Here is a 19,791-nt window from a genome sequence, read left to right on the forward strand (position 1 = left end):
GATATGCCTGAGAGGAAGCACATACAAACATTCTGCGTGGGGCATGACCTGGCATTACTCTGTTGATGCTCACACCTGGGCCTCACAAACATTTTGTGATAAAAGAAACAACAATTTCTGATAAACGTACAGCTCTCTGGAGGCTGTTCAGCTCTTATCACCAAGGATGAGATTCCACAAAGGATGACTTTTCTTTTCTTCTTTTTTCTTCCTTTGCAATTTGAAAAAAGCTTAAGTTTATCTGGCAGGGAATATGTCCGTAAGGTATTCTTCAACTGTGAAATTACAGACACACCCCAGAAGTATCACAGCATCAGCGTAAAAGACTTGTCTGCTCTGTGTAATCCACGCTGGGTGTGAAGGCTACATAAAGGATGGATGCATAGTTAACATTCACAACTTTGGGGAGTTCAGCTCCCATGTCCAATCCATCAACTGATCAAGAACACAAGACCATGAATCTTACTTTGATTTTCTTGCCTGCACACTGAAAAATGACCCCAGCAGGTATAATATACTGTTTGCTCAGCCTGCTACAAACTAAAGAAAGAACCAGAAAATCTTCCTGAACTAACTTATCAGTTTCGGACTGGATTGTCAAACTATTTGCTAACTAGCTCAGAAATTATACACAAACTAATGGTGTCCTTATACTTTCTACTACTAGATTTAAACAAACACATAGATTCACTACTGAACAACATGCACATGAAACGATTCTTAAATGTCTTGCCCTAGGATACAGCAGCAGAATCCTCTGTTCGGAGCCAGGATTGAATCTGCAACCTTCCGATTACTGGAAGCTCAATCTCTTCAGCTACTGCTGCCTAGAGGTCGACCGAAACTGGGTTTTCTATTGCCGATACTGATACCGAAATGAGACGGTCGTGGTCAGCCGATGGCCGACACGTGCTGCCGATTTTTTGGTGCCGATTTTATTGCCGAAATCTTGATGTTTGTCACCTTATCAGATTGCTTATTATCACTAATAACTGTGGATGCACAAGATTTCTGAACCTAATCTGTTTTTAACACCGAATTTAACCAACTGTTGAATCTTAATTTTGTGCACTGCTCAGTATCAAAATCAAACATTTTAACATGATTAATAAAAAATACCAACAAACTGACCAAGTACTAAATATACAAAACGGGGGGGGGGTGTTGCCAATTGATAAGGTTTCAAATGATTTATTAAGCAGATGTTTTATAGGGACATGTAAGTAAAAATAAATATCGTTTTAGAATACAAAAACAGATTCTTCTGAAAAATGCATAACTGATATAATTATCAATAAAAAACACAATAGCACAAAAATCTTCTGCCCACGGATAAACAGAGTAGGAATTTATGCCACCATCAGCGTCAGCTCTGAGGATGTTTTGCAGTCGGCAAATGAAATGTTAGCAAGGTAAATAGAAACATTTCCTGTGTTTTAAAAGAACCAAAAAATGGGATCCTTATGAGACAACTGTCACATGCACATACTGTACTAAATACATTTATAAATGTTGCATTTTTATCTTACTTCGTACTTTTGAAGCCAATATAAAAGACAACTGTGTGAACCTTAATTGATATTAAAAATATATATATATATTACAATAACATTTAAGACGATGTGTCTTATTAGTTTTCAGTATAGACCCTTTTACTGTTTGTAAACAATATGACGTCAGCGAGAATGCGCGCGCAGCTTGGCAACAGAGAATGGTGTTGTTTCAGGCTTTATCAAGCTACGCTGCGGGGTTATCACCGGCAAATCTTGAATGTTATATTATTAAACTCACTTTAATGAATGGCAACAGACTCCCGGATCCCTGTGGCATTACGGAATGGGTGGAAGATGTAGGTGCGTGGCCAGATATCCAGTGGCCCGATATATATACGTTTTTAGTGGAGAGGCCCAGTAAGTACACACGTGAGAAGCTACGGGCATACAAATCGTTAGATGCATACAACTATGTTGTCTGTGGCCACGTACAGAAAGTAAAATATCACGACATAGACTCTGACTTTTGCGTCTTGAAGGCAGAAGTCCTTCCTAGCCAAAGACAAGGACACAAGACTGCTATGTACGAGGCTTGGGTCATAGTAAACAAACCAGAGAACTACGTCTTCACAGCCAACTGTACCTGCATGGCAGGGTGAGTATAGCATAGGTTTCTTTTTTTAGCGTGCTCAGAGTACAATCGTGTTAATTTTAGAGAAATACAGTTTATACTAATATGCAGTGGGAAAATACAGATGAATTAGAATGAAATGTTAATTTGAAGCATGAAATAAAGCGTATAAATTTGTTTAATTCTGTCATTTTGATGTTCCAGACTTGGGTCATGCTGCAGCCACGCAGCAGCAATTTTATTCAAAGTTGAGCTTTGTGTTAGGATGGGAAAAACAGAAGAGGCTGCAGTTACATCTCAGGCATGTGCATGGAAAGACCTGAGCAGGAAAAATGTAGAACTTCGGAATTCTGTAAAGTTTCAGTCCACTGCTTGAAGAGAAGCGATTCTGGCATCCATACACGCAACAACCCGACATTTTTATGTGCTCAGAACTTCAAAACAAAGGGTTTAAAACGCTGTTTTAGTATCGAGTGTGAACGAGGAAGCCTTCACTCTCGTTGCCAGACTGCACGCGCAACTTTTGATGACGTAGGTAGTAAAAGGGTCTATAAAAAGCTGTAGCATTCTTTATCTTCTAATATCATGACATCTCTACTCCAATGTTGTTGTTAACCACCTATAGATTTCAACCTCTCAAAGATGAGACCTAAATATCTTGAGTATTAAATCAATAAACATCCCAAACCTGGGGAGGATTATTGTCAGGAGACTGTTTATAAAGTGAAGGACACTGTTAGACAATCCTTGAAGGAATACTTTGTCCACCTCTGTTATTATTATGCACATGTTGAACATGACCGGTGATAGCAAGGATGAAATTGGAATTTTTCTCCCCAGAAAAGCAAAACATTAACAACGAAAGAAACAAAGCAAAAATGTTCCTATTTATTGCTAATTTGCATATGTTGATTGTGAGCATCCTGCAGTGACAGCAGGTTAAATGAGGCAGGCCAGATCCAAACTCCACAACATTTTTTCATCCTTCCTGCTTAATAGGAGACTTTGTTAAGGACTAATTATTTTCACTTTGTCCCTCGCTGTGATTCAGAGAGTGACTGATGATAATTAACCTTCAGCTGTATCAGATGCAGCATTAGAGACAGAGTTTGCTGTTATTGTAAAATGTATAGTGAGCATCCTGAAGGCTGAGAGAAAAGTATTAAAACAACCTGTTAGTAATGAGCATTCTGGTAATACTTCAGGTTTTGCAGGTGAACAAAATACAAAAAAAAAAAAAATCCTGCAAAAGCTTTAACCAGCTTTCTTTCTTTTTTCTTTTTTTTTATTGCTTTTAATTGCTTTGATCATTTTCTACTAGCAACAATCCAAAACGGTTCAAATGAAGGCAAAAAGATTTCTTTGGTTTCTTGAAGCATTTTGCTTCTCATCCGAGGTGCTTTGTCAATTCTAACTTGAATATGAGAAAGTCGCTTATAAGCTGTAGCTGTCTATGATTGCTTAACAAGCAGAAACTACCCATGAATACCCCTCCTTCCTACCTCCTGATGAGTCGTCGGGGTCGTTCACATCTTTTGTGTGGGAGTCGTTGCGTTGATTAGATGCAGGAGGGTGTGACCCTTGTCCTTTGGGTATAAGTGGGCTGCAGACTCTTGTCCTAAAAAGGTGGCTCTCTTGTGTTGTGCTATGCGCGTGTGTAGTTGTTTTTTAGTTTCCCCTAAGTACAACACAGGAGAGCCATCTCTTCACATCAAGACTCTGCAGTCCACTTACACCTGAAGGACAAGTGACACACTTTTGAAGATGACAAAGTACACATTCTGGACAAAGAAGATAGATGATTTGAGAGAGGAGTAAATTAAGCTATCTATGTCAAACATGAAAAACATACTTTAAATAGGGGAGGAGCCTCAGGTTTCACCTTTCCAGCACGTGTAATGCACCTCTGAATCTAAATAGTTTCAGTCTAGGTCATACCATCCTGTATCTATAATCAATACAAAGACTCCCTCACAATAGAGGCTAATGAGCTCAACAACTTATCAGGAAGGAGGGAGGAGGGATATTCATAAGTAGCTTCTACTCATTAAGAAACAACAGACAGCTACATCTTATAAGCTTGACTCTCCCATATTCCACTCAGAATTGACAAAGCTTCTTGGATGAGAAGCGAAACGTCTTCAAGAAACCAAAGAAGTCCAGTTGCCTTCATTTGAACCCTTTGGATTACCATAACCTGGATGACTGAGAACCTTCACAGTATACTAGCAACGACTTTTTAATCAGCCTGACTTCTGTGGCTGTTAACTTGACTAAAGATGCAATGTTACTGTGTGGAGATGCAGTTTTAACATGCACACACTGAGAAAATAAGAAATACATCTGCTAAGCTTAACGCAGGCAGTAGGTGATCTTATGTGGCATGTTAATGATCAACTGTAAGGGGAAACTGGAGCGTCAGTCAATATCTGACTCAATTTGGAGCAAAGTCTTAGTTCAAAAGAACCCTGCTGCTATGTTTTCATACTGAACTAAAAGCCTGAATCAGCCTTTGTTTTATCAGATTATTCTAACCGGCATGTGAATAAAAATCTACTCAATTTGTTCAAATCATGCACCTAGAAAAATGAATAAAAACAGATAAGCACTAAACAAAAGAATGAGTTAATAAACTGAACTAAAATCTAAACTTTAAACATGTTCATTTTATGTTTTTAAATTCAGTTTACGTTTTAACATCTGGCTGACGTATAAACTAGAACTGAATGGATCAGGAAATTCTGGAGAGAAAATGTGAAAACAAACCAATAATGTTGAAAATAGCTTTCTATGGATTATTAGTTGGAGAGTAATTATAAAAGGATTACAAAGCAGTAGGGACAGATTCAAAAAGACTTTTCTCTTGCTGTTGTACATTTGAAAAAGCAAAAATGCATGTGTCGAAATGTTTCAAAAACCTTCAACATCTGCAGTCTTTCAAGTGAATGTAATCCTAGTATATGCACACAAATAAAGAAAAGAAAAACACAAATCTTTATGCACTTTCTTGGTCTAAAGTTAAGACAAAGGTTGAATGCATTATCTAGATCCGAGACAAGGTCTTGCCCCAAGTGTAGGAGTTTAACCCTCTGGAGGCAGGGGTTGCAGATTTGCAACAGTTAAAACCTACCTACCTACCTGGTTAGTCCACATACCTATTTCATGAGCATTTTTTTATTCGGATGTACCCCTGAAGGACTTAGTTGTTCGACCTTTCATCAAAACTTATTTTGAGCCTGAGAGGGTTAAGTAACTCTGGGTGTTGTTAATGAGTGAGAGAAAGATGGAGGGAGAGATCGACAGGTGGATTAGTGCTGCATCTGCAGTGATGTTGTCACGGTCTGCGTTCTGCATCTCCCTCATGTGTCTCCTTGGGTTCCCCAGCCCACTCCAGGTTTTTTCCCTTAGGTGTTCCCCCAAGGTTTCATTGTTCCTGTGGTTCCCCAGCCCCTCCAGTCTCTCTCTAGGTTTCCCTTTTCCCCTAGTCACCTTTTATCATTAGTCTTCTGTTAGTGTTTTTTCCAGTCAGTTTTCTCCTTTTAGTTCACTTGCTCCCTTCCCCATTTTAGGTCTGGTTTCCTCCCCTGCTCCGTTGTGCTCCTCCTCTGTTTAATAAGCCCCCTTCAGACAGGCCATGAAAAACGGAAATGTTCGGGACTCTGTCCTTAAGACCTTTGTGTCTGAATACAAACATCCGGATAACATTTCCGTAATTAAACCGGACGAAGCCCTTAGTAACAGGACCGGACTTGTCACGGACAGGGTGGCTGCTTCACACTGGTGAGGTCGAGTTCTGACAGGGAGGAGGGGAGGAGAAGGGGACCGGGGGACGCTGTGCGCACCTAGATAGTTTGCTCCTGTAGCATGCGGCGAACCATGGCAGCTCGCCTCCTTCGGTACCGTCTCCTAGACGCGTGACAGAGCGCTTCACACCACTTCTGTGATTCCTTTAACCATTGAGCTTCATTATCCAGGTCTCTTATGTGTCTTTGTGCGCGTAGAATTATGTTTAACATAAGTCAGATCAGTGAGAGGAATTCTATCTCTTTGTCTGCCATGTTTGACTGAATGGCTTTGTTTGGGTAAATGACGTATGCACGCCCGCTGCACTATGTTTACGCAATATCTGGGTACAGCCTTCGCACCCCCTCCCCCTCAGACATCTGGAACTTTTCCCTGCTGTGTGAAGGCAGCCGAAAGGACACGTTCAGGTACAAAAGTGGTGTGTCTGAAAACACAATTCTGGTTAAAAACCGGACTGAATCGTCCACACATATTCCAGAATGTCAATCTGAAAAGGGCTTTAGTCTCACGTGTGTACAATTCCCTAATCACCCAGCCCTTGTGTATATAGCCATGTCTGCGTCTCAATGTGTTGTTGGTCCATTGTCCTTGTCAGCGTTGTTTGTTCCCCCTCTCTTAGGTCTCTAGGTTTTCGGCTTCATTCTAAATAAGGAATGTTTTCCTTTACATCCTCTCCTGCCTTGTGTCATTCTGGGTATCTGCGCATTGGGTCCAACTCCTCCAGCCCACAACGTGACAGATGTGGGCGTTGTACCAGTCTGTCGAGCTGAAGAGAGAACTAAGCCAGAAGGTGAAGCTTTCAATTTACCGGTCGATGTACGTTCCTACCCTCACCTATGGTTGAGAGCTTTGGTTAGTGACCGAAAGACCAAGATCGCAGATACAAAAGGCCAAAATACATTTTCTCTGCAGGGCGGCTGGGCTCTCCTTTAAAGATAGGGTGAGAAGCTTGGTCATCCAGGAGGGGCTCGAAGTAAATCCGCTGCTTCTCCGCATCAAGAGGAGCCAGTTGAGGTGTTTCATGCATCTGGTCAGACGTTCTGGATGCCTCCTTGGTGAGGTTTTCTGGGCACGTCCAATCTGGAGGAGATCTAAAGGAGGACCCAGGACACACTGGAGGGACTTTGTCTTTCAGCTGGCCAGGGAACGTCTTGGGATTCCCCAGAGGAGCTGGCCAATGGGCTGGGAAGAGGGAAGTCTGGGCCTCACTGCATAGGCTGCTGCCCCCACGACTCAACCCTCAATATGCGGAAGAGAATGGATGGATGAATGGAAGTTAAGATCAATTAAAATTCAGGTCAGAGCAAACCAGATGAATACTTGTTCTTAAAAATGGTCAGCTTTAACCTAACTAGGTCAACTTTAACCTAACTAGGTCAACTTTAATCGGGACGTTGATTTCATCAGATTTGTCTGTAAGCCTTCCACCAACTATTGCATAATTTATTTGCACCACGCCACAGACATTAGCTCTGCAAAGAAACACAGCAGGACAGTTTATTGTTTGGTCTCTAAATCCCAGCAGAGCAACATCATACCATGTGAGATTATTACCTAATGATAACTTAACTGTACACCTGAGAATTACACATTTCTTAATATATCCCATAATTCTGACCTTTTATTTATACAACCACAGTAATTGTGTGGAGATACTGTTTGGAAGTGATTTCTTCTAATGAGCTCTTCACTCTTTTGTTGAAAATACACTAATGATTATTTTTATTCATCATCTAATCTTTCATAGAATATAACTGAAGTATTTTTTTCTAAAGTTATCTTAATTGTTCATTTTTATTTTCAGAAAGTTTGCATGGAATTTCCAGAGCCAATTATCTACAACCAAAATGAGTTTAAGGCAATATCTAATACCAGAAAACTTTAGTTTGTCCATTTATTACTGAGCAACATCTCATCAGCTGAGACGATCAGTGAATGGTTATGAGATGGTCTAAAGAAAAATAATCTTGTGCTTGAAGAAAGAAAAAAAAAATCAGATGTTTAAACAACACCATCTATGTTCAGAAGACCAAGTATAAAGACAGTTGTAAAGTTAGCTTGCAGGCAGATGATATCATCTTATTTCTCCATGATGACAAATTATCCTTCAAGTGGATTAAAGACAGAAAAATATTTACATAATTGCTTTCATTGCATCAATGGACACGGGCGGCCTGTGACTAGATTTAAACCACACTAATTTCCAGCCATTCCTTTTTGGTACAAAATCTGTGAAAAAGAGGAAGAGGAAGAAAAAGAAAAAGAAGAAAAAAGAAGAAGTAGAAAGAAAATCAGGTATGCAAATTAAAAAGCACACAGGACCACAGGAGTCAATTAAAAACAACTATTCCTTTGTATCAGATGTGACCACAACCGGCATAAAATGAAAAGTTTGGGTAAAATGATTAAAAAAAATGGAAAAATTATTTAATACTGACTCTGGTATTTATAAACCATGGTCAAGCATGGGGTAAAATACCACTTCTACGCCAATGACTGCCAGCTTTACGCACTTGACTCTCACACCTATGTTTACTGTACAACTGAAACCATCAATTTCTATCCTGAACACTCTTCCCACCCATTGATCACTCCTTCACTCCCCCCTGTGTCCCTCAACACATCTGTTACTAGTCTGGAGGATAAGCTAGACTCTGACTTGACCATGTCACCTCAAGTTAACGCTACAGTAACATCATGCTTTTATCAGCTTCAATGAATCTCTCGACTGAAACCCATCTTAAAGCCGCCACACTTAGAGTCAGTCATTCATACCTCTATTACACCTCACCTGGACTGTGCTAATTCACCTCTATTTGGGGCAAATGCAACTTGCCTCGATAGGTTGCAAAGAGTCCAAAGTGTGGCTGCTCGATTTCTTATGATTCAATTCAATTCAAGTTTATTTATATAGCGCCAAATCACGACAAGCGTTGTCTCAAGGCACTTCACATAATAAACATTCCAATACAGGTCAGTTCATTAAGCCAATCAGAAAAAAAGTTTGCTATATAAGGAACCCAGCAAATTGCATCGATTCACTGACTGGTGTCAGTGACTTTACAGCAATCCTCATACTAAGCAAGCATGCAGCGACAATGGAGAGGAAAACTCCCTTTCAACAGGAAGAAACCTCCAGAGAATCCTGGCTCAGTATAAGCAGCCATGCTCCATAACTCACTGGGGATCAAGAAGACAGAGCAGGCACACACACACACGCACACACACACACACACACACACACACACACACACACACACACACACACACACACACACACACACACACACACACACACACACACACACACACACACACACACACACACACACACACACACACACACACACACACACACACACACACACACACAGGACTGATCGACACAGCCACATCACCCCATCCTCGCCAAGCTTCACTGGACAGTATAAGATCTTGACCCTCACCTTATTTCGAGTGGTTCGGCTCATTTAGAAATTTTGGTTGCATTCTTGATTTTATGTTTTACCAGCCTTTTGTAAATCATTTGATTGTGAGGGCTCATTTTAACGTAGGATTACTGCTCTTTTGTTTGTTTTACATTTGCCCCCTTTCTGTGTTCAAGCACTTTGTTCAGCTGTTTTAAATGTGCTCTATAAATAAATATGGTGCGATAAGGTACGGTATGGTTTCTCTACCTCCATGAGTTGCTCAAACCTTACACTCCTGTACACTCCCTCCAGTCCGCTAACCAGAGCCTTCTGAAAACACCTAAGAGGTCCTACAAATCTCACAGCGAGCAAGCTTTTTCTCACACAGCGCCCAAATTATGAAGCACCTTACCTATTTACATTAGGGTGACTCAGTCACTGAGTTCAAATCATGCTTAAAAATGCATTACTTCTGCATGGCTTTTGACCCGATTTTATTACCGCTCCTTTCTTCCCAGACCTTCAGGGCTTTGAGCCTTGATATTTTTAGATAGTTCTTATTCTTGTTGACTTCTGGGTGGAATCATTCATTTATTGAGTATTTTATTTTTTGCGTGTACTGTTTGGGTGGGCCTTGCTTTGCCTCCTCGTTTACAGTCAGCTGTAATGATGTATTTTAAACAAGCTGTGATTAGACTAGATTTACTTGTCTCTCATGATGACTTTGGTGTAAATTGGCAAAAAAAAATAAACAGAGTCAGATCAGCCTCAGCACTATTATTTCAACATTATTGATGGACGATCACAATTAGAAAATGTACCCCCACATGAAAGGATATATTTTTTTCAATCAGTAAAAGTTCACAACATGATTTTTATTCAAGGTCTGATTTCCGTTACTTTATAAGTAAACTCACAAGTAGGATTATATTTCTTCTCACAACAAAGTATTTCACAGTTTGACCGCAAGAGGTAGTAATTTGAGCAACGTTCAATTATGGCTGAACTGATCACTGTAATCACTAATTTCCACTTGTTGGTTTTTACTGCTTCAAAAACTCTGCGATTTGGAACAAAATTTCTCCTGGAGCAGAAAATAATATTTGATTTGCCACCAGATTATAATAGCACACTGTCTACCCAACTGTGTTGGAGCCAAAGTCGTTACAGAACATACTTTTTTTAAAAATGTTCTTAACTTTAGTTCAGTTGAGATGCGGTTTAGGTTTTTTGGGTGTCTGACAGAAACCATGTTTGATCATTATAAAGTCCCTTTATTCATCTGAATGTGGGCTTTAAGTTCAAAGAAATAATGAATTCATATGAATCATGTGAAATTACCTTTCAGAGAAGTCCTAGACTCTTCATTTTGGCCACTCTTGAACCTCCACAGATTAACATTTAACATTCTACTAAACAGGACACATTTTCCTGCGTAACACTAAGAAGGACCACTCTGCTCAGACAAAAACACAAAGTGAACCATCATCCATCCAGCTCTGGAGGGAATAATCTAGCCTTAAAGTATTATGGCTAGCCAGCTGAAGAAGAAACAGAATGACTTCATACAAACAACTCCCAAAACAAATTCATACAAAAAAACTCCTAACTGAAAACATGGTTCAGTGTAAAATGATGTGATCCTCCTTCTTTAACTACATGACTGTAATTAACATTTAATAATACAACAAAGCAAACTTAAAAACATTTAAAAAATCTATTACAGTGGAGAAAAATAATTAGTACCTCAATATATATTACTCCAAAGTGTTTGGAAGTGTTATTTAAGTAAACAATTTCTTCTCCAAATATGGTTAAAATGGTCTGACACCCACACATTTAGCTTAGAAACACCAGACTGTGACGACCCTCGTCCCCTCGGTCCGTCCTCTCATCCTAGCCTGAGCCTTTTGTCCCCGCTGCACGGGATCCAGCACCAGGGACAGCGCCAGGAGCGGCCAGCTCACACTCTCCAGCGCTCCAGCGCCCTTTCAGGACCTCGGAGAGAGGCACGCCAGCAGAGAAAGCAGCTGATCTTCATCCAGCAGCTCCCAGCTCTTTAAAAGGAGGAACGCAGCAGACATCGAGGAGATCCTGGAGTAGCCAGAGATTCTCCTCAGCTCACAGACACTTTGCTACCGTTACCAGTCGGGTTTAAGGCTGTTTACTCCGTTCCTGCTGGGTTTAAGGTTGGGTTAAGTTTGTTGCTAGAGATCCAGGAGTAGCCTGAGATTCTCCCTCGCTCATTATTTGTTTATGGTGTTCCAAGGAACGCCTTGCTAATGGTAAAGCCATTTTGGGGCGTTTGCCAGATGAGTTTGACTTAATTATCCTTTTAGTAGGATTTAATTGACCTAGGGTCAGTTTTCTAATGTTGGTGGTTTTTTATCCCAATAGGACTTTTGAGCCGGGGATATTTTTGAGTTTTGGCAGAAAGACTTTTTTTCATACGCAGTGAGACTGCTTATGTTTTAGTTCATTATTATTATTATTATTACTGTTAAGCCTTCTTTGCTGTTCAGACAACAGACACCTTTTGTTAATAAATCCTTTTGTTCTTACTCAAACCTCCTCGTCCTTTACACACCTACACCTATTTTCTTGGAGTTGTGTTAGTCCCCTCATCATCCTAGACCTGCAGAGAGGGGGCGTAACACAGACCAACAAGGGGTAAATCAATAAGGCTGCTGTGCATTGGTTTTGTTATTGGGTCATTTTACTTTGACTCCAATGCTAAACTCCAAAATCAGATGTGGTGTGTTAAAAGTGTTCACACATTTAAAAAACACATTTGTTTGATTACAACCTATTAGCACTGTAGTATTCTCCCTCTTACTTGTGCAGGGCATCAATGCATTGCTTAGCTTGCTAAAATGAACAAGCACATTTTCAGTCATAAATGAAAAAACATATCTTGATTCATTAATTAGAAACAATTGTAATGCTTCATGAGACCACAAGTTAAGAAAGCCAACAAAACATATGGTTGAGTAGATATTCTCATTCTGAGGTCAACCAAGTGCAAAGAATGAGCTGACTGTGTGTCAACAACGTGCAGCTGTCAGTTCTCAGTAGCTGTGACTATTGTAAACCATTTGAATTCACAAAAGTCTGTTTTCACAAGATTGAATTCTTATTTGCATAAATAATCAGCTCCTGAGTCATTTGCATTATAAACACCATACTTCCCCTTCACAGCACATATCATGGATCATAAATGATTCTTCCATTAAGCTATAAACGATCAACCTGTAGATACCACCGGTAGAGCAAACAACAGGATCTGAACTAAGCCACAAGGCGGTGCCAAAAATGACCCCATTGTCTTTTTACATCACGCTAATATCGTCCCTCTAATCATGTTTGAGGAACAAAACCCTCTAACAAATGAAAGTCCACTCTCCAAACAAGCGCACAGTTTCCTGTTAACGTCAGCTATGGATCAGCAACAGAATGCATTTACTCAGATCTGTCTCACTTTTTTTCTGTGCACGCGCCCCATCATCCGTCACGACTGCGATGTCCTGGCTTCTCGCCTCCTTCCAACTACAACTGTGTGCTCTTCACTCAGCTTCACAAGGATGGATTCCGTTCAGCCCCGCATTCAACAATGTGCGCACAGCCAGAGTTCAGCTGGCACAGGAAACAGTAGCTTCAACCAGAAGGATCAAGCAAATGTCATTTTCAAAAAAATTCAAGTCATCTATTAAGTGTACACAATTGACACATCAACTTGTTTTAAATAAGGAGCCTGAGCTAGGTGTCCGCTGCAGCCTGGCACGTTCAAAACTGGGAATGAGCTTGTTTTACACTGATTTGCTTTAAAAGGAAGCATCGTTTTCCTCATTAGGATCCAGCTTCCTTACCTGTGTTGTGTCTTCTCTGGGTTTAAGACCAAATTCCTTGTAGTTTGGCTCGTGACTGCAGAAATAACGCCGATTAGCATGAAAGGCGTTAATGCGGAGTAACTCACTTTTCCTCCGGATCCTCCGCACCTTCTTCACTGAGACTCTTTGGATAGATAGATGAACAGATAAAATGCGTCACCCATTAGAGTCCTGTGGAATCAGATAGTCGGACGATCACACCATCTTCCGCTTCACGGGACAAGAGCCGATTCAAGGAGAAAACATTCACATTCAGCGGAGTTTTGTGGTGAAAAAATCCCTCTTCACTTCATCTCCGGTAGAAATCAGTCGATTTCTCTCCAACAGAATGTTTTCTGTCTCCTGGTCCGTCTTCGCTCTTAAAAGCATTAAAATCCGAAAGGCCTAGGTGGAATGTGTTGCTTTATTCTAGCCGGTGATGATGCGTAACCCGCATCCTCTGAAGGAAGAGCGCAGAAAGACAGCAAGGCATCGGTCTGTTCAGCGCTGCTCTGAACAAATGCACTCAGCAACATTCAGCACCTCGCTCACATCAGGAGCTGTGGATTCGGCTGCACCGTCCGAGTTGGTCCGGGAGTAACTCCGAAGGTCCAGACACAATCAGCAGGAGATTTTCGTTTTCCCCTCTCAAAGCGGCTGACCAGACGTGGAAAAAAAAAAAAAAAAAAACTCCGGACTTTATCGGCAGCCTTTAAAAGTCCACAGATGATGAACCTTCAGGAAAATTCAACAGAAAACACCGACAGGGTGGAGAAAAGTCCAGAGCACTGAAGATTGCTTCATTCTGGATGTGCAAACAGCGCATAATGCCTCTGCCTGCACGCTGGACTTATTTACTCATTATAACTCAAGGGGTGGTCACTAATGAGCACTTTTGAAAATGGGGGATGGAACTTTAAAGTATGACACGTATTTGAATCATATGCACTAAATACATTGGTAACAGGTGAAGGTTTGATGTAACTCATGGGAGTGAGTGGACAACTCTAAGGAATGTCACCACCGTAATCCCACTCTAAAACTGACACACAATCATGACTCATCACTTTAAAAAATGTCAAGTAAAAAAAGACGTGGTAAATTTAAAATAACTGACATAATTCTGACTCGCAAACCCTGCAACTGTTGGAAATCTGCTGCTTTAAAAATCTGTATCAAAACATAGTGTGCCAGATTTCCTCCAGTTTGGTTTCTTCATTCTAAGTCTCACTGAAACACGTTTGTAGTAGTTTTGCCCACAATACCTTGCTCTCTATGTTCTTGACATAACCATATATTCAAATTCACTTCTGGTCTTGCTTTAATTTTTAACAACAAATCAAAACTTGTGTGAATGTGAAACTGTTGGGATGAGAATCAGCTCCTCCAAATTGGAGACTATAGATCTTAATTGGAAATTCCCATGGATAGGAACTTTGTCTGCAGGAATCAGGGTTTAGTGACAAAAACAGAAATGATCCAAAAGGAGAATGTCCTTCAGACCATTGCCCATCTTCATGAGATTTGTATCATGTCCATAATAAAAAAAGAAAAAAAAGAAAAAAAATTATGCAAATCCCAGAGACAGAGGAGCACTCCTTCTTGAACTTGGCACCCCAGAACCAGATCTTGAATAATGAACTGATTAGAAAATGAATAAAGAAACCCCTCACTAAAACCTTCTACAGCAAACAGAGCTCAGCAAAATGTTATGTTACAATAAATATTAAGACAACTTTTTACATTAATGTGACATTTTAAAATTTAAATAGTCTCCAACTTTGATTCCACTAATGAGTACTGGAGAGCTGACAGTATCATTTCTAAATAACTGAATTGTGCCTCTCCTTGTACTCACCATACCTTCTCTCTTCCTCTGATCTCAGAGGTGATGCAATAAAGTTAAATGGTGACAACTTTGACTCAAGATTCATTCTTTGCAGTGCTGCTGATTACATTTTCTAACTTGTGCACATTTTATTGACCCATTTATATCAGGAAAAAATAAAACATTTAATGTTAAAGTGAGGTGATATTCCATATTTACCTTTTTCCTAAGCTGTATCTAAAATCCTGTGATCTCTCCACTCTTCTTTGACTACACATTGCTTTTTGCCACTTTGATCATGAAGGTTACTCTACTTCATAAAGTCTAAAGGCTACAATACAGCAGAAGAGAGCAATGGGTTCAGTGTGCTGCCAAAGGACATTTTTTGCAGGAAAGCTGGGTTTTGAATCAGGCAGTTATCAAAAAGCCAAGTTCTGGTATTATCTCTTTGTCCAAAATAGATTTGTGATTAATCACAATTATAACTTACTGCAATCTCATTCTCTTTCCGTGACATGCTAATGGTGGTTCACATATGATTTCCCCCTGTTCATAGCTTATTTCAGTTCAGTCAGAAGGTTGGACCCAGTCCCTTGGTTGTGCCTTTTCTGTGTTCCAGGCACAGTACTGCCAACTTTCCTTTCCTGCCATTTTGACCCCCCCCCACACCACCCCCCCACACATACACACACATACACATGAGCTAATAATTAATGATTGCAAACAAAAAGACAATCTTAGAGCAAATGTCATCCATATGTGTAATTACTTATGTACTTGTTGAGTCTGAACTGTTAGCTGAAAAATCATTTGGGAGGATTTTCTTTATTTTTTTCCGAGAATGTTTCCGGGGTTAGGGATTCTGAGTTTTCTTTCAGGCGTTTTTGCTAAACCAAGTATTTTTATAATGTTCCCATTTCAGCACCATGGACAGCGCCAGATGTTAAACCCTCACCCAGCAAAGAAACGCGATTTTGCTCTAGCTGTTTCACTGATATCCTGCTGTGGGACCATTGCATAAGCTGTATGCATCTTAATTTTAACTTGAACTCATTCACTGCCATTGATGACTAAAGTTGTCATTTTAAATCCAACCGTTCACTGCCAATGACGACTAAAGTCTTCATTTGCTTTTTCTTTTTTTTTTTTTTTTTTACTGTGTGGGCATCGGAACGAGCCCCCGCTCCGTGAGAACAAACATCTCAGCTCTAAAGCCGATCTTCATCCGCATACGTCACATGTCACACATCACGTGATCAGGAAGCAGAAAATCCATGTGTTCGGAAATCGTTTTGGGCCGCTGCTGTAAAAAAAAGTGAGGCACGAACCGGAAAAGCTTTTGCCGATCACAATTCAACAATGGATTATGAAAGAACGGATAACGCTCGAAATGCGTGGATTCTTCCTGATGAAAGAGGTGAGTCTCTGCTTTGTTTTGGATGTTTTGGCATCGACATCATCCCAGTGTGTAACGTTCTGTGACACTTAAAAAAACACTAAAAACGGTGAGAAATGCTGGCAGCGAAGGGCTTTGCCAATCAGGAAACGGCTGGCAGCGAATGAGTTAGCAGCACCCATCTGATGCAAAAATAAAATGTTATACAGTTAGGTCGAAGTGTTGTAATCTCCCCTCATATTGTCTGCTGACTTTACGCTGTTTGTACTTAGAATCTGCTTGCAAAGGAGACCATAATCTTAACAAGGCTTCTTATAAATAAATGAATAGCTCTAAAAGCAAAGTCAGAGCAGTTTGCCAAGAGAATGAGTGCTTCCAGAAGAACAATGAGACGATCACAGTCATGCTGCATACAACAGTTAAACTGCTTTTACATTACAACAACGACAGAGTTTGAATGCACGATGGAAGCTGGGAAATCCAAATTTCCTTTGGATTTAGTCTAAACCTGTGTTGGTGGGACAAATATGTTTTTCTGTGGAAAATATAGTATCTCAGGATCCTGTAGATATAAAAGATAGACCAACTTTTCATTTTTACTAATCTAAAATTGTTTATTTAGACATTTGTGTTTGTGAGCCATGAAAACGTAGTGAAAGGGTTATGAGTAATGACTAATACATGGCAGACTGGTTCTCCCACAAAAATAAACAATCAATGATGAACAAGACTCTGCTTCCATGCAGAAGGAGAAAAAAAGGAAAGAAAAACAACACACAACAATTCAACGGGAGCAAACAATCACTGTGTCAACCTGATGAGGAAATATGAAATCAACATTGTTTTACTGAACAATCAAACGATAATAAATCACAGTGCATTTAGTGCCAACCACAGCGTTAAGACTTGTGTTGAATGTGCCCAAGTCCATACTGATGAGAGCACCATGTGAGCACCTGTGTGTGTACACGCGCTTGTTTATGTAAGGTTTCTCTATAAAAGCGCCCAATAGAGAGTGTGAGGGGCCACAGATCTTCGCCCCAAAAATGTGTAGGAGATGGAAGGAGCTCCAAGTCTCAGAAATCCAGGAGCTGCCACCAGAGTGCAGGGACCCCAGGGAGACTGCAACCAGAAAAGCCCCTGCCCCCCTCAAGAGGCGCAGAAAATCATCCCGGGGAGCCACAACCAGCAGCTGGCAGAGTCCCGGGAGATATCAACGGCAATCCCACAGGCCCGCCCGCAGCCTCCCACCCCCTAGCCGGCCAAGCCCCAAACCCAGCGACCCGGGACCCAGGGGAGACCACCCCCGCTGGGGACCCAGCAGAGCCCAGGGACACAGATCCCACCAGGTAGCCACTGGGATTGATCAGGCATACGCCCAAAATCTTAAACCCCCTGACCCGGGAGCCACGAACACTCAGGCAGACCAAGGCACCACACTCCACACCAAGTGTGGCAGGGGGAGGGGAGACGAAGATGTATAGCATCAAAAGAAGTCCCAGGAGAAGGGAGGAGTCAAAAGCCCCACCTGACATATACAGTCATACACAGACAGCCACACTCTCCCTCCCTCATGGACATACAACCTAAGACTTACAAAAATGCACGCCGGACACCCACTCATGCTCCCCATACACATTCACTCTGGTCCCGGTACTGCTGCACTTGGGGTACAACCATGCTGGATTTACTTTTACTTACTTCAGAGGAAAGATCACTAGGATGCTGCACCATCTTCTTGTGCCTTCTCCCGGTTTGAAGCCTGCTTTTTCCAGTCAGAGAATTACTCTGCCATTTATTAGTCATTTCTTTTAAACCTTTGACTATGTTTTCATGGCTCACAAACACATATGTCTAAGTAAACAGTTTTAGATGATTAAAAATCAAATGTAGGTCTATCTTTCATAACTACAGGAGCCTGAGATCCTATATTTTTCCACAGAAAAACATATTTGTCCCGTTAACACAAATTTAGACTAATTCCAAAGGAAATTCAAATTTCCTAGCTTCCACCCAATATTCAAATGCACCATGTACACACAAATCAGTCAGGTGTGAAAATAATCTCAAAAGGATTTTTGTACTTGTAAACTGATCTGTGTGTAATGTAGTTTTGTCCGTGTTTAACAGGTGATTTGCGTGTGTGTATTCAATGATTTGTATGTGTAGGAGCTGAAGTTACACACGGAAATGTTAACACAAGTTACAAATCAAGAGTCACACACACACACACACACACACACATCTTTAGTTACACACACAAAAATCTAGATACACATGCACAAATCAAGACACACACACACACTGATCTTTTGAAACTTCTTTCTCCACATATCCTGGCACCACTAACATACTGAAACACTGAGGATATAATCAGCAGTGTTGGACATATTTTTCCAGGTCAGTGAACTTCAGGAATAAAATAAAAAATAAAAAAGTAAACATCCAAATGAGGGTTGAGCAGGACTGATGTGCTGTGACTATTTGCAGTTAGGTGAGTCTGCAATTTGAAAGGACACATCTGATGTCAAATTTAAGGCTCTGGCATGAGTTAGAGAGTTAATGATGCATGTAGAAAAAAGATAACTGTAGCAGAAAGCCTAATGTGTGGAACTGACACGTTGACAGCTGCAGAAGATTGATTGAGGCACAGTATAGAATGTGCTTCCTGAGTAGTGTTTAAAGTCAAGTGCAACTGGGAGGAAAGTGACTGAAATATGATGTATAACCGACTATGTAAATGAACCCATTGTGTTTCTGGATGTCAAGTTCAACTTTTTAAGTTTGAAACGGTCTCAGTCATGAGCTACTAATACAATCTTACTTGGTGTATATTTGCAAAGCCACACCTGACCCCACGTAAACTTTGTTTGAACCATCAGTGGCCTAGTGGTAGAGTGTCCACCCTGAGACTGGGAGATCAGGGTTCGATTCCTGGTCGGGTCATACCAAAGACTTTGAAAAAATGGGACCCAATGCCTCCCTGCTTGACACTCAGCATTAAGGGGTTGGATTGGGGGGTTAAACCACCAAATGTTTCCCGAGCGCGGCTGTGTCTGCAGCTCACCGCTCCCCCAGGGGATGGGTCAAATGCGGAGAACAAATTTCACACACACACCAGTGTGTGTGACAACTAATGGGACTTTAACAAGAGGCACTTTGGAATTAGACAGCACACTGACACTGCAGTAAACTTCGTTGACAAATCCTTGAATCCCAAATGAACTGCAGACACGTGTGAGTAGGATGGATGTGAATGAAGCTGCTGATGCTGAAATGGCAGGTTAAGGGAGCAGTCGCCTCACTATGAAGCAAACAAGGGTGCTTGGTTCAGCCCACAATGAATGACACATTTATGCTGAT

The 19,791-nt window shown here is 40.8% G+C and overlaps 1 protein-coding gene across 4 annotated transcripts in view; it reads right to left on the bottom strand.

Moving 5' to 3' along the window:
• The window catches only part of grik4 (glutamate receptor, ionotropic, kainate 4), a 352,270-nt gene extending 337,912 nt beyond the window's left edge, over positions 1-14,358 (bottom strand). For 3 of the 4 annotated variants that reach the window (XR_011516045.1, XR_011516046.1, XM_054742697.2), the window contains exon 1: positions 13,205-14,358. The gene's annotated coding sequence lies outside the window, so the exon portion shown is untranslated. The remainder of the gene's footprint in view (positions 1-13,204) is intronic. The other variant, XR_011516047.1, reaches the window with a different exon arrangement.
• Positions 14,359-19,791: the final 5,433 nt, after the last annotated feature.

The sequence above is a fragment of the Nothobranchius furzeri genome, chromosome 13 (genome assembly GCF_043380555.1).
Source record: "Nothobranchius furzeri strain GRZ-AD chromosome 13, NfurGRZ-RIMD1, whole genome shotgun sequence".
Taxonomy (NCBI): Eukaryota; Metazoa; Chordata; class Actinopteri; order Cyprinodontiformes; family Nothobranchiidae; genus Nothobranchius; species Nothobranchius furzeri.